This window comes from Protomyctophum parallelum (genome assembly GCF_964188405.1).
Source record: "Protomyctophum parallelum genome assembly, chromosome: 1".
Classification (NCBI taxonomy): domain Eukaryota; kingdom Metazoa; phylum Chordata; class Actinopteri; order Myctophiformes; family Myctophidae; genus Protomyctophum; species Protomyctophum parallelum.
In genome coordinates this window covers 108014805-108021022 of record NC_139697.1, presented here as the reverse complement: position 1 = coordinate 108021022, position 6218 = coordinate 108014805, and the positions used below count along the sequence as shown (strand labels likewise).

At 41.6% G+C, this 6218-nt stretch overlaps 2 long non-coding RNA genes across 2 annotated transcripts; one reads left to right on the top strand and one right to left on the bottom strand.

The window, feature by feature from the left end:
* Positions 1 to 2170: 2170 nt before the first annotated feature.
* On the top strand, positions 2171 to 4108 carry LOC310865899. Its single transcript, XR_014569850.1, has 6 exons — positions 2171 to 2273; positions 2476 to 2546; positions 2818 to 2850; positions 2966 to 3013; positions 3431 to 3493; positions 3641 to 4108. It is a non-coding gene; the product is annotated as an uncharacterized lncRNA (long non-coding RNA).
* Positions 3599 to 5009, bottom strand: LOC310865929. The gene is made up of 2 exons (XR_014569854.1): positions 4100 to 5009; positions 3599 to 4017 (listed from the first exon to the last, which is right to left on the bottom strand). It is a non-coding gene; the product is annotated as an uncharacterized lncRNA (long non-coding RNA).
* Positions 5010 to 6218: the final 1209 nt, after the last annotated feature.

The window sequence follows — 6218 nt, the reverse complement described above, 5'->3', positions numbered from 1 at the left end:
AAAACACTACGGGTTGCCCACCTGCCCCTGGCAACTAAATAAAACACTAAGGGTTGGTTGCCAACCTGCCCCTGGCAGCTAAATAAAACACTAAGGGTTGCCCACCTGCCCCTGGCAGCTAAATAAAACACTTAAGGCTCATACATAGTCTGGATTTACGGTGGTGGGGTGACCACCGAACTACAACATGACGTCACGAGCCGCGGTGAAGAGCAAACCACCGCCACCGCTCCAGCCCTTCTCTCTGTTTTTACTCACCACCGCTCAACGTTATTTCAGCTCCGGTGGTCAGCTCACCACCGGAGCGGTGGTCACCTTACCACCGAAAATCCAGACTATGAATAGGCCTTAAGGGTTGCCCACCTGCCCCTGGCAGCTAAATAAAACACTAAAGGCCTATTCATAGTCTGGATTTTCGGTGGTAAGGTGACCACCGCTCCGGTGGTGAGCTGACCACCGGAGCTGAAATAACGTTGAGCGGTGGTGAGTAAAAACAGAGAGAAGGGCTGGAGCGGTGGCGGTGGTTTGCTCTTCACTGCGGCTCGTGACGTCATGTTGTAGTTCGGTGGTCACCCCACCACCGTAAATCCAGACTATGTATGAGCCTTAAGGGTTGGTTGCCCACCTGCCCCTGGCAGCTAAATAAAACACTAAGGGTTGCCCACCTGCCCCTGGCAGCTAAATAAAACACTAAGGGTTTCCCACCTGCCTCTGGCAGCTAGACTATACCTGGTTGTCACATATATGTCATTATCACTATAAATAGAATAATTATAACTAAAAAACATGGCATGGATGCACCTGGGACGTATCCTCAGTGATAATGCTTTATCAGTGCATCGTCCACAGTAACAGTCTTTGCATTGAGTTGTGCTTTCAAGTGAAATGACACATTCTGCAAACTGTTAATACATATTTCAATCAATCAATCAAGGCTCTTTGAGCACCAGAATCAAGCTCTACCATAGTTTTCTAAAATGCCACTTTCTTTCTTTTTTTTTAATGATTGATTAGTATTTAACAGTTTGCAGAATTACAGTACATTTCAAGCACAACTCAGTACAAAGACTGTTGTGAGTGGACGACACCATAAAGCATTACACTTGTTTACAACAGGGTCCACCATGTTCAATTCATCAAAACATTTAGAGACGTACAAATAGACACTTCTATATAGTCAAAAACAGGAAATCATCATAAAGGAGGTAAAAAGGGGTAAAACGGGGTGGGGGGGGATTCAGTCTGTAGCTGCTCTTTGAGAGCAGTTTTCAGGCCAACAATACTTTAAGTTACATTCTTATTGTATATAAACAAAACCAAAACATACTTTCCCCGATACTTCCTTCTGTTACACTTTAACATGGGTTAAAGGTCTGGTCTGCCACTAATTAGCATTAGCGTTACCGTTAACTAGCTAATCCATCTTTAAACTTACCGTATGTGAAAATAATTAAATTCCTCCAGCTTCCACAACGCGCCTCAGTAGGTCACTCTTTAGTTTACCTCAGACAACATAAAGTTAAACAAAGGTTTGTTCACTACAAACTTATTATTGTAGCGCCGGCCGCAGCTAGAAGAATATGCAGGCTTTAGACTCTCTTTATAAGGATAGATGACAAGGACCCAGCTAACATTGCCCCGCTAGGTACCGCCTCCCGCTGTCTATTTCATCGCCGTGCACGCCCGGTCGCGCTTGGCCATCGCGCCTCTCTCTTCACGTCAAGCGATCGCGCTCATTTACATTTTAATGCCTTGTGAATTTACAGTGATGTACAGCCCCTCCTCACGCTGACGTAAGGCTTGCCTCCCCCGCCCGACTCTCTCTCTCTCTCTCTCTCTCTCTCTCTCTCTCTCTCTCTCTCTCTCTCAGGCATGGATGTGCATCTATGTATAAATAAATTTTTGCCTTGTTTTAGTTTTTATTCTTATGCGGTTATTGTATAAACTCATTAATAGTGACCTATTATTATTATTATTATTTTATTATTATTATTAATAATAATAATAATAATAATAATAATAATATTTAGTACAGCAGGGAGTCCAGGGACTATACTTGTATATTTGTATTAGTTTGTTATATTTGTATATTTGTTATAGTAACACGGGACGCTTTACCCGGCATGCATTGCAGCCTCAGGCTTCTCGGCTGGCTGCTTTGTTGTTGACTTGTTGTTGTCTTGAGCAATGAGCTGCAGAAGTACTTGTAGTCGAGGACTCCACAACAAAGGCTTATATTTCGCCGTTTTTATCCGGAGAAATTCAGTTGAAAGGTCAGTGTATTTTTATATCTGATATATACTGTGTGTAGTGTAATTACACGTGATCTTTATCTGTGCACGTAACCCTAACGTTAGCTAGAGGGAATAGATTAGCTAGCTAGCAGCTAGCTAGCTAGCTAATCTATTGTTTGGACGTGGCTTAAAAACATCTATAGCTCCGTTGGACGGTGTTTTATATTATTTAATTTTACAGACAAACAAGATTCCAGCAAGATCGACCCAGACGGTGGAGGCTGGGGGAAACAAAGCAACCTCATATCAGAAGTAAGTAAAATGGTTTAGTAGCGAACAATAATAATGTATCATGATGTTCTTTTCTAACGTCTTCTTATGTTGATAAAAGTCATAATAATTATTCGAATTAAATCAGATTTGATACGTTGCTTGCTCGTAGCCTGATTTTTACACTTGGTTGCATGCTGAAAATAGCTGGTCTACAAGCTCGCAGCACATTGTGTGCTTGTAGATCTTCTGTTTTCATCAAATTGATTTTATGTACATACAATGTTTACCATTTAGTTGTTACTGATTTCAGACACAGGACTTGGATCTGTTGGGCGTACAAACGGTAAGAACATTTTCTACCACTGAATTAAGGTTGCATGCTACAATTAAGCTCTCTTGCCTCAAGTTTGCTGTTACATTTGAAATAATTTTGACTTGAATTTGATTTCATTTTACAGACAAGGTGACATGCTGTACAGAGCTGAGACATCGTTCTTTAATTTAAGGTAATTGTTCATTTTCATTTTTACCAAGGACAGCAAATTGGCACCCAACAATGTGTAACTGTGTACATTTTAAATGACTGAGGTGTATTATGATGAGTACTGTGGCACTCTATGCCACACTATGAGCTTGTAGATCTGCTATTTTTCAACAGCTAACAGCTTTTAAAATAATGTTTAAAACCTATGAGGCGACACAGATGCGTCCTCGGGTCTAAATGGGTTAAGGCAGTGGTTCTCACAGCCATCAAAACGTTATCCCACATTTCACAGCAGTGATGGTAGGTAGGCCTATTTCAGAATGCCTGAATTTACACTTGGTTGCATGGTGAAAATAGTCGATCTACAAGCTCACGTGTTGTGAGCCCTATACAAATGCAATCCATATCAATTTTGTATTTGATTTTGTTCAAATTACAGATGAGGTCACGTGGAGGAAGTGGAGATGATGGTGATGGATGAATAAAATGGATAATAAAAATGGTAAGAACATTTTCACATTTTAGCACAGGAATAGAAATTAGAAAATGGCTGGGTTTTTACCCACAGGGCAACTGTTAAGTCATGAATCACAAGACAGAGAAATGATTAAGGTGAAAAAAATGTATTTAATTAATTCTGTGATTTCAGACGAACTTTCGCTGGAGGAAGACCTATCGACTTCAACCTCTGCTGGAAAGGCTACCACCAGTCGGGTTTCCCTGACCCTCTATACCCAGCCTGCATTGTACCGTGTGGGGGTCCCCGCAACATCCAGACCTCAAGGAACGCACCCAGCTTTCCGTGCTCGGACATACAGACACGGGGACATACACACATTGCTACGCTCAGAAACTCCTGACTCCACTCAGAAGAGAATTGGTGTTTTAAAGACTTAAGCACTTAAACTTGAGAACTGATGTCTTCTAAATCCGCACAGATGAGTTAAAACGTTTGCTGCAAAAGAATATATATTTACAGATTTGTGCCACATTTTCACGATGTTTCAAAATTAGCAAATCTACAAGCTCGTTTTCAACAGCTTACAGCTTTTTAAATAATGGTTAAAGTGGCTAAAACCAGGGCATCTTGGACTTCAGTGACGGGGACCTGGGGTCTGAGAGCCGGAGACGTTGGATAGGGTGCATCCTGGAACTTCTGCTGGCGGCCAACAGTCAGGCTTCATAAAGGAAGGAAACGGCAGCTCATCAAACGGTGGTCCGTGGCTCAAATGCTGAATAACTTTGGCATGAAAAGGGTTCAAATGTATGCTGCACGATTTCTTGCTCAAAAGGTGAATCTCGATTGTGTGTTCTGTTTATTGCTGTGTAACTGTTATTGGGCCTACATAACTAACCACACAGAAAAGACTTGTGTTTTATAGACATAAGAAATTAAACTTGAGAACTGATTCCACAAAATGTCTTCTAAATCCTCGCAGATTTGAGTTAAAACGTTCACTGGGTTTGGGCCACATTTTCACGATTAAAAAAAAAAAGCAAATCTACAAGCTCGTGAGCTTGTAAATCTGCCAACAATCTAACGGCTTTTAAAATGATGGTTAAAGTGTTTAAATGGTATGACTGTTTTCTGAAAACCCTAGGAAAATATGTTGTTCCAGGGACCGCGCTACGAGCTTGTAGGTCTATTTTGTTTTATCCTGAAAATGTGCAAATCTTTGAATATATATTATTTCAGAGCAAACGTTTTTAACTCCTCTTTGCTTCTGGGTAGTCCCTGGAACAACATATTTTCAGATAGGTGTCTGCGGCCAATTTCATATATTTCTGGGGTCCTTGACATGACATAATTTGAGAACCACTGATATAGAAACATAGGTTCTTGGAAAATTGTGTTTTACTGTTTTATAGATTTTAGGAGCCAGTGGTTCTCAAAGTGTGGTCCTTAAGTGCATTCTCAGCAAAATTACATAAAAATCAACCACTTGTATTCTAAACTTGTATGTTTTAAAATATTTCCATGTTTTTTTTGTGTTTATGTGCCTTTATTTATGTTTAACATGGCTGTATAAATGTTTTCATTGTAACTTTTTTTTTTCCTAATAAAGTTAAAATTAAGTATACATTTGCTGCTTTATTATGTTTCTATAAATATGTGGGAGGGAGGTGAGCATGGGGGAGAATCGAGGGGTGCGGGTCGCAATATATATGGGGGGGGGGGGGGGGGGGTGTCATAAGACAGCTTCACGCTGTCCTGCTGCTGCTGTCCGTAGCTGACGTTCGAGTCGCGGCAGAGAAGCGGGGCGCCGGCTACACGCGCGTTGGGGCGCGTGGCCCACGCTGATCATGAACGACTTGCCCACGTCGCGTCACGCGCCCGGCGGAGGACACGATCCGCGGCGCGCGGGGACCGCCTCACGTCGGCGGCGCGCCATGACTTGCTAGCTGGGGAGTTTATCATTGGAACGCCACCGGTAAACGAAGTCCACACCCACAACACCAGAGGGAGTACAACAAACCATGTACAACCCAGATTCGGCACAAACAAGGGACTAAATTATTTTCGCTCCTATGCCACCAAAATGTGGAACGCCCTACCAACAGTCATTAAGACATGTGAATCCCTTGACTCCTTCAAAACCGCTCTCAAAGGGCACCTACGGATGGCTGCAATTCGAAACTGGCCTCTGTAAAATCTGAACCCCCCCCCCCCCCCCACACACACATTTCCCCTCACTGTATATGTATCTTTTCCCTTTTTGCTTCCTATATGATGAATTCCTCTTCTGTTCTTTAGCTACATAGAAGTGTCTATTTGTATGTCTCTAAATGTTTTGATGAATTGAACAATGTGGACCCTGTTGTAAACAAGTGTAATGCTTAATTGGGTCGTCCACTCACAGTTAACAGTCTTTGTATTGAGTTTGTGCTTAAAATGTACTGTAAATTCTACAAACTGTTAATAAATATTTCAATCAATCAATCAATCAATCAATCAATCAATCAAGTCGCTCCGTTTATTATTATTTTCCACAACCACTGATCACAGCCAGCCAACACTGGCGCATCACAACCCTGCGTCATCAAAGCACGCCAGCCTTCAGGCAAAAGCAAACGATCCTCGAGCCTACATTATTAATATATACACTACAAACTTATTATTAATATATACACTACAAACTTATTATTAATATATACACTACAAACTTACATACAGACTTCCTCTGTTTGACGTTCACTCTCTGCTGTTTGTTGATGTGAGCCAGAGG